Here is a 9,559-nt window from a genome sequence, read left to right as displayed (position 1 = left end):
TTTATTATGGCCAAGAGTTTTCTAAAGCAAGAAATGGAACTGATACCCAGCCATCAAGAAAAGAAAAGATGATTCTTTTCTTTCTGGTATATAATCTATAATTGTCCCTTATGTAAGGCATTAACATTGTGTTCTCTTCTCCTTTTGTCCTTCTTAATGTCAGAAAACCTTTTCTATATTCGGACACTTAAGAGCAGGGGTCCTCAAACTACGGCCCGCGGGCCGAGGACATTTATCCAGCCCGCCGGGTGCCGCTGCCTGTCCTGCTTAGCAGCCGACTCCTCCCGGGCCCGCAGTGCGCATAGGAATTTGTTCATAGTTTTTTTTTAAACTATAGTCCGGCCCTCCAATGGTCTGAGGGACAGTGAACTGGCCCCCTGGTTAAAAAGTTTGAGGACCCCTGCTTAAGAGAAATAACATCTCTAAAGATTGAACTAGTAGAACCCTAAAAGTTATTCCTGCCTCCAGTTCTACTTTTCAGAATCTTAAGAACATACATTTATTTATTCAACATATGTCTGTTGTATCCCTACTATGTGCCAGGTACTCTTCTACGCATTGAAAATACAACAACAAATGAGACAAAGACTTCGCCTTCAGGAAGCTTATATTCTGGAATAAGTCTTCCATAGCCTCAAGAACTAACACCTTTCTCCTAATGGAGGTTTCTTAGCTTATCCTTTATTATTTGAAAATAACTTCTGAAAAAAGCATTCTTCCTCATTTCCTTCTATGTCTTATTCCATGATCTCCTAACATTTACTTTTAAAAAGAGAATCTAAGTCTAAACAATTTTTTATTCTCTTCTTAAGAAGTGAAGAATTGTTGGTTCATGACCTCTATAAAAATGATTATTGATCTGGAGATCTTATTAAGATACTAGTGGCTGGGTGCACGAAATTCATGCACGGGGGGTGGGGGATGTCCCTCAGCCTGGCCTGCATCCTCTCCAATCTGGGACCCCTGTGGGATCGGGCCTAAACTGGCAGTCGGACAACCCTCTAACAATCCGGGACTACTGGCTCTTAACTGCTCACCTGCCTGCCTGCTTGATCACCCCTAACCACTCTGCCTGCTGGCTTGCTTGCCCCCAACTGCACCCCCCTGCCGGCCTGCTCACCCCCAACTAGTCCCCTCTGCCAGCCTGCTCGCCCCCAACTGCCCCCCCCTGCCAGCCTGATCACCCCCAACTGCCCTCCCCTCCTGGCCTGATTACCCCTAACTGCCTCTGCCTTGGCCCTGCCACCATGGCTTTGTCCAGAAGGATGTCTGGGAGGTCTCATGGTCTAATTAGCATATTACCCTTTTATTAATATAGATAGGATATGACATACTGCCTAACTATAACATATGTACCAGTATTAATCTATGAGAATACATCATGTGAAAGGAAGGCATCTAATACATTACATTGTATATGTTGTAAGTAGTAGGAAATACTGTATTTGTAGCAATAATATACACCCTGTGACTTCCCTTCCTGATTTGGGAATGGTTCTCCAGTTCTTTGAATGTTTCCTGGCCCCTAATGTATTTTTTTTTTGTCATTCAATGTAACTTTATTTACTGTTTATTGCACATGATTTGAGGTCTTTAATTTCTAACCACCAAAGATTCAAAGGACTATTTTTTTCCATGAAGTTTAACATTAACATCAGTGAATTCATGTATTCATGTGTTTTAATTGTAAACATCTGAATTATTCACATTGTCATAGATCCTGAACTCATAAGCACGGACCATGCACAGGCTGGCAGCAAGCCAGGAAGCCACTCTGCAAACAAACAGGTACTCTGCATAAGGAGAAAAGTCATAGCACAACATTTAATGTCCAACCTGAGTCACCTCAGAATGTTATATATATTGACTTCTTAATCCATATAGTATCGAGAACTCAACTGCTTGGTTGGTGACAGAGTTGACCTGGTTTCAGGAGGATTATTCCTGAAATAATTAAGGAAAGGGGGGCTCAATCTTTCTTCTTGGTTGCTTGTTCCTCCCCAGCACCTTCATCTTTCTTCTCATCCTCAGCTTCTTGGGCATCTTCTCCTTCACCTTCACCTCCTTCTTCTTCCTCCTTTGCATCCTCAAATTCTCCCTTGGCACCTTCTTCCTCTTCCTCTCCTTCCTCTTCATCAGCCACTTCCTTCTCCTCCTCTTCAGATTCTCCTTCAGAGGGGGGTTCATCCTTAGCTTCCTCGGCTTTTGCAGCCTCAATGGTCTCCTCCACCTCGATCTGCTCCTCCTGGATGTGGCTGGTGTATTAAGAAGGGAAGGAGTGAGCGGACATCAAGTAGGAGCTAGTCTGTAACCACTGTAGGCAGATCAACCAAAGATCTGGGAACTCTGGGAGTAGCCGCTGGCTATGCTTCCCACACTGGTGAAACTGAGCTGGGTCTCTTCACCTTCCAAGAGTTTCCTGTAAGCTGCAATGTCAATGTCCAAAGCCATCTTCACATTGAGGATGTCCTGGTATTCTTTTAAATATCATGCCATTTCACTCTTTGTAGTTCTCAACTCATTTTCTGATTTGTTGATTGTGTCCTGCATAGCACTAACGTCGGAGTTCTGCTTATCCTCCAGCTCTTGCAGCTGCTTTCCCAGAGCTTGGTTCATGCCCTGGCTTGCTTTGATCTCCAGGGTCGTGGCCTTGAGCAGGCGGCGGCTTTCAGACACCTCGTCCTTGGCGACGCGCACCCCGTAGGTGTTCTTGGCAGTGCTCTCGGTCAGCATGGTGAAGCAGCTCTTGTACCATTCTTCTGCATTCTGCATGTTCTTGGCAGCCAGCTTCTCGTACTGGGCGTGGATGTCCTTGAGCGCGGCAGAGAGGTCAGACTTGGAGAACATGTCCATCTCCACGGAGATCTGAGCGTACTGGATCTGCACCTGCAGCTCAGTGATCTCCTCTTCATGCACCTTCTTCAGAAAGGCGATTTAGTCCATCAGGCTGTCGATGCGCTTTTCGAGCTCAGCTCCAGTGAGAGCCGCCTCATCTGCACCTTTGTGCGCCTCCATCAGCCAGCCCTCTGAGTCATCATGCTTCAGCACCTCTTCCTGGCAGCATGCCTGCAGGTTGCTCCCAGTCCCTTCCAAGCCCTGGTGCCTGCTAACTGCCCACTGCCCTCTCCTTGCCAGGGACGGGGCTTGGTGGGCTGGGGCACAGGCATCCCATTTTCATTAAAATGTTTCCACTGGTGCCCACAGGCAGCCTGGGGTCAGACAGTGATCCCAGAGACACTGGCCATCACCCCCTGCCAGGGTCCCCGATAGCGACCTGGACCCTGTGGGCGGTGTCAGGCGCTGCCTGCCCAGCCTGCCTGGATACCGATCACGGCCTGGACCCCGCAGGCAGCGTCAGGTGCAGCCCGCCCGGCCTGCCGACCCCAATCGCAGCCTGGACCCAATGGGCGGCATCAAGCGCTGCCCGCCGGCCTGCCCGGTTACCTATTGAGGCCTGGACCCCGCAGATGGCGTCAGGTGCTGCACACTCCCTCCCCCGCACCTGCCCCTTGACCCCGCAGGTGGCGTCAGGTGCTGCCTGCCTGGACTGCCCGGTCCCCGATGGCGGCCACGACCCCGCGGGCGGCATCAGGCGCAGCCTGCCCTTCCTGCATATGCAAATTTACCCACCATCTTTGTTGGCTTAATTTGCATATCACTCCTGATTGGCTGTGGGCATAGCGGAGGTACGGTCAATTAGCATTTTTCTCTTTTATTAGTGTAGGTAGATTGTAATTCAGTGCATCTGGGGTGGGGCCCAAGGTTATTCTGTATTTCTTACAGGCCTCCATGTAATGGTGATGCTACTGGTGCATGGACCACGCCGAGTAGCAGGGCTCTACAACAGCGGGACTAAAGGTTCTTCAGTTCTCCCTGTGACTCAGTGGTACAATTATTTCAACTTTGTTGTTAACTTCATTCTCTCCAAGGCAAATAGTAGTTATTTATAATGTGCCCACCGACATCGTAGGGTCTATATAAATCTTTATGGTAAAGGTTATGATTATTTAATGTAGTATTCAACACTTTTATGGCGCAGCAACTAGGAGATTGTATGATACTAGAGGCCTGATGCACGAAATTCGTGCAAGGGGCTCGGCCCTTGCAGCCCGGCTTTGTCTGGGAGGTCGTCCAGATAGTCGTTCTGCTGTTCGGTCTAATTAGCATATTAGCTTTTTATTATATAGGATAGTGGTTAAGAGTTTGGAATTTAGAATCAGAAAATCCCTATTAACCATGCAACATTAAGCAAGTTACTTAATCTTGCTAAACCTGTTTCTCTTTAAAAATTTTTTTAATATATACTTTTATTGATTTCAGAGACAGAGGGAGAGGGAGAGAAAGAAACATTAATGATGAGAGAGATTCATTGATCATTTGCCTCCTGCCCACCTCTTACTGGGGATCGAACCCACAACCCAGGCATGTGCCCTGACCAGGAATCAAACCATGACCTCCAGGTTCATAGGTCAGTGCTCAACCACTGAGCCACACTGGCCAAGCTAAACCTGTTTCTTCATTTGTAAAGGGGGGATGACTAATATTTCTTGCTATATAGGGTTATTATGAAGGTAAGTGAGATAATGAACATAAAACACTCACATAATTTATGACACATATTGCATGTTCAATAAAGGCTAGCTTTCCCAATATTAGAGATGGAAAGGGTATAGAGGATAAAAAATAAGTAAGGCTTTTTTCAGTCATTAAAGAAGACACAATTTGATGTATATATTAACTAATCCACTGTAGAAAGATGTGGTGAAGGAGAACAAAAGTGCAGTTGGAGCTAGAAGAGGAAGTGATTAGTTTCACTTTGGCATATGACAGCTGACTCTTACTGAAAACTCTCTATGCATCCATCAATCAGCAGCTCGTGTTTTACATATATTAATTTATTTAATCCTCACAATAGTTCTGTGGTAGGTTAAACCTTTAATCTCCACTTAATAGAGGAGGAAACTGCAGTATTTGATTTGCTCCTAAGTAGGAAGTAGTTGATACAGGTGTCAAATTCAGTCTGACTCCTGCATTCACCCATTAACCACTGTACCATTCTGATCTGAAAAGACATAAAGCCAAAGGTAATCTCTGAGCAGGGTCTTAGCAAGCAGGCAATCCCAACATTAGGGTGAGAAAAGGAGAAGATTGAGAAATGGATTTCATAGGTATTGCGAATGGCCTGGGCAAAGTCAGAGACTGAACAATGGGAGCAAGTAGGCAGAAGTGAGTGTGTTTGGATTTATTGGGACACACATTAATAGGAGAATGTAATGAATGGGCCAGATAACTTGTGTCCTCTGAGATTTTAGTAATATGCCATTAGTCTCCGGGAAGTAGAGACTGTCTGAGGACTTCTTGGGTTCCCACTGGTGGTGCTGTTAGTGGCGTGGAGCTCTCCATGTCCCCACCTGTTGCAGGTAGAAGAGGGCTTCTTGAAACGTCACAGGAAAAGGAATTTTCTGAGACTTGCATGGAAGAATGAATGATTTTTATTTGTGTGCATTTAAACACCTGAGTTTCCCTCCATCCCACCAGGGAAAAGAATCCCATTTTGCTTTCAGCAGAGCTAGGATTAAAGCCAGCGTTCAGAGTTTCCATACCATAATTGCACAGTCTAGTCCAGTATCAGGCTAGCTTAGCTTGTGTTCCCAGCTGAAGTCCATTGCGTGTGGGGTCCACATGGCTATGGAGGGAACACAGGTGAGTGCAAGGAAACTGGAGCAAAGCCAGAGGCATAAGAGAGGCAGAGAGTGAACTCCTTTGTCTGCAGATTATGTATTCCCAAATTTTTACGGGCTTGCAGTGACTCTACCTATCTGGCCCATTATCTTTGTTTCCCAGGCTAGATTGACAGGCAAGCACCTTCCCTACGTTACCCAGACTCACTGCACATGCACCCATCTTCCCCTCTGTCCAGTCCCTTCCCCTACTGATCTGCGGGGAATGGACTCGTGGTTCCCTAGGAAGTGCAAAGTTTCAGCTTCCTGGTGAAGCTTCCCAAATGGCCAAGCTTATAATGTCTGGCCTTCCTTTTGCTCCTTTCCTATTATTAATAACTAGCTCATTACAATGGTATCAGTGTTTTTTTGTGTGTGTGTGTGTTTGTTTTTTAACCCTCACCTGAGGATATTTTTTACATTGATTTTTAGAGAGTGGAAGGCAGGGAGGAGAGAGAGAAAGAAACATCGATGTGACAGAGACATATCGACTGGTTGCCTCCTGCACACCAGGGTTGGAGGTGGGGTGGAGGGGAGGCATGACCAAACTGACAACCCAGGTATGTGCCCTTGACCGAGAATTGAACCTGGGACCCTTAGGTCTGAGGGCCGACACTCTAACCACTGAGCCACGCGCGTCAGGGCTATCCGTGTTCCTTACACAACTTCTGCGAAAAAGACCACAAAAGCTTAGCAGTTGACATATATTTAGGAGAAACATATTCCCTAAGGATATGCAAGACCTGCATTTTTCTGTGTTGGATTTGGGTGAAATGTGTGGTTTTCCTTTTCAGTTTCTAAGAATGGTTTATTCATCCATTTATACTTTCATCTTCTAATGAAACTGTAAGAGGAATAAATAATATTTGCCAAACTTTAGCAGCTGTTTTATTTTACCATTGGGATTTTGTTCATTCAACAGTTAGAGATTTGATTGTATAGTGTGGACAAAAAGGGGCCACATATTAAACCTGACAAGCTCAGGGGAGGCCTGCGTGGTGGGCCTTGCAAATGTAGAGACCTAAAATAACCACGTAGGACGGTCTGAATTTAAAACTTCCTCACTAAAAGCGAGTCATGGCAGGTAGCCACATCCTAGGCCTGTAGCTTTCTTGACAAAGGTTAATCTTCACCTTAACTGAGCCTGTCTATTGTCTTTTTGCATCTAAGATAACATACCCTCGAAATGTCAGAGTAATCCTCTTTTTCCAGACCCCTCAGGGCACAACCTCCAACCAGAGCACCAGCTCCCAGCGCCCCTCCTTGTTATCTTGTTCTGCATACCATCTCACCTCTCTCTGTGCTGTAAATGTTCATTGTTAACTATCCTACACCCAGTGTAAGAGCAGTATGTGTCTAGCAGTTTCACTTTTTATCCAGTCTCAGAGATCTCCCTCGCTTTGTTTTCTCCCTAATGTTATCACCAATGCATTTCATGGCGCCCTCCTTACACTCCCTCCTTTGATTGTGATGTATAAAATAAGGTACAAAACTGCCATTCTCTGAAAAATACCCCAAACTTCCTTCTTTTCAGATGACTAAAGAACCAGATGAAGACATTAACCTTTTTGATATAAAACAATTCAAAAGTTTATTTAAGAAAATTCTTCAGAGAGCATTAAAAATGTCAGAAAATTTTTTTTTTCTGAATTTCCATGAAATTTAATTTCATGGCATCTGTGCACTTAAAACACACATACACACACACACACACACACACACACATTCACACACACCAAAATAAACCCTGCCATTATCTGGAGCATTTTCTCAATCCGTTGAGATGTTGCTTCCCGGCAATTATCATCACTTTTGCTCAAATAACCTCATAAAAATTCTCCACAAGTTTGAACATTTCTTATGTTGACAATAGGCTTTGTCTAGTCTATTTGGTTTATTATCTTAGAACTTCAGAGACTATATATAAGAAGCATAGCTGGCCAATTGCTTCCCTGCTTTCCCACTCTTAAAAACTCACCCCTTCCTCTTTCTCTCTCTCTCTCTCTTACTTAATGGGCACACAAACATGATTTAAGAGACTTCATTGTATTCTTTGCTATACCATTTAATATCTGAACAATATTGGAAGATGCTTTTTTATTATTGGGTTTATTATAATGCTGGGATAACTGGACCAAGATGTTTGAGGGTAACCTATCAGAAGTACTTAACAGTTTTCAGGAGAATATTTTTTTTGTGGTTTTAGGTATTATTTCAAATACTCATGATCCTTTTTTTCTTTATAGATGTTTTGTCCTAAGAAAAACAGCAGATAAATACCCTAGGTTACTCTATTTTTAGATAAAAAGTTAAGCCTCGGAGAATTTATCACATTTTCTCTTAGAAGAGTTGAATCTGGAGAAGGGTTATGGCCCACCTCTACTGTTTTTGCAATTGTTTCTATTGATCTATGTAGTCTTCTCTTTGCCAGAGGTAACAAAGAGGTGTATCTTGGAACTCAGTTAAGCAGAACAGTGAATTTTGTCCACTCCTCATTCCCCCATTTCCCATTTGGCCATTTCCTACTTTAGAAGAAAATAGCAAATGTTAGGAGATATGAGCTAGAATGTCATCTGTATTTTTATTTTTATTTATTTATTTATTTTATTTTATTTTATTTTTTTGGACTGCCTGACTTGGCACCTGCCATGTTGGCCACATGGCTTGCTGCTCCCCTGAAACAGCAAAGGCCAACCCCTCCCTTTGAATTAGCCAATCAGGAAAAACCGTGTGCCTGAGCTCCAATCAAGAGCAAGGGACAGTTCACGTGCATTGTTAAGGCACTCTGCTTCAGAAAGGAACTTGCAAAGATTCAGAGCCAAGTTCAAACAGGAAACTTTCAGGGGGGTAGCATGTGTCCATTCAGGGACACTGGGCAAGCCAAGAGTCATGATTCTCATCTGTATTTTTATATGGTATTGTGGTGGCTGAATAAAGGCCCCCAAATATATCTACACCCTAATCTCCAGATTCTGACTATTACTTTATTTGGTAAAAGAGACTTTACTGATGTTGGGGGGGGGGGGTGCTATAACAGCACTTCAGGCCCTTTAGTACCAATGATAGATCAGATATTGTACACAAAAGCCTTGGAAAGATCTGGACACTTTTCCCAGTGCTCAGTTTCACTGACTGAAAACTTGACCAGGAGTGGAAACTGAGCAAGCTTGGCATTGCAATTCTATTGGGAGAATGAGATCAGCCTATAACAATAAACAACCTCTTTGGTTTCCCATCAGTCTTGTCCCTGTGTTTAGTGGCCATCCATGCATCTCCCTGAGTCAAGGTCTCTTGGCTAGCATTCTGGTCTTGCTACCAGCTACAGTAATTACATCAAACTTGAATCTGAAGTACTGCTGCATGGCCTCCTCTGTTCCAGAATCCTACCACCTCTGTTGTCGATAGAGATCCCAGTTCTGTAACACCATCCCCATCGTCAATCCTGTCCAGCAGAGGACAGCCATTTCTGAGCTTTTCAGTGATGTTGTGACCTCTTCACTAGCACATTATGTGTTAGTGAAAGGCCTGTTCTACTTGTCCTCCTGGTGAACATAGTCATCCAATGTGTTCTCCACTCTTTTATGATGGATCCATGCAATAATGCTACCTCTGTAAGTACTTTTCCCCTTTTCCAACAATACCAATGCAGTTCTAGGACCTTCACCTCTTCAGGACTCTCTTGCAGGCGTCCTCAAACTACCGCCTGCGGGCCACATGCAGCCCGCCGAGGACATTTATCCGGCCCGCCGGGTGCCGCTGCCTGTCCTGCTTAGCAGCCGACTCGTCCCAGGCCTGCAGTGTGCATAGGAATTTGTTCATAGTGTTTTTTTAAACTATAG

At 44.4% G+C, this 9,559-nt stretch overlaps 1 pseudogene across 1 annotated transcript; it reads right to left on the bottom strand.

Annotated features, from left to right (window-relative positions):
• Window positions 1-1,969: 1,969 nt before the first annotated feature.
• LOC308250733 (neurofilament light polypeptide-like) lies at window positions 1,970-3,589 on the bottom strand (annotated as a pseudogene). Its single transcript has 2 exons — window positions 3,445-3,589; window positions 1,970-3,152 (listed from the first exon to the last, which is right to left on the bottom strand). The product of its transcript is annotated as a neurofilament light polypeptide-like (transcript).
• Window positions 3,590-9,559: the final 5,970 nt, after the last annotated feature.

Source organism: Plecotus auritus (genome assembly GCF_963455305.1).
Source record: "Plecotus auritus genome assembly, chromosome: 6".
NCBI lineage: Eukaryota > Metazoa > Chordata > Mammalia > Chiroptera > Vespertilionidae > Plecotus > Plecotus auritus.
The sequence above is the reverse complement of the archived record's forward strand: the minus strand, read 5'-3'. Positions and strand labels throughout refer to the sequence as shown.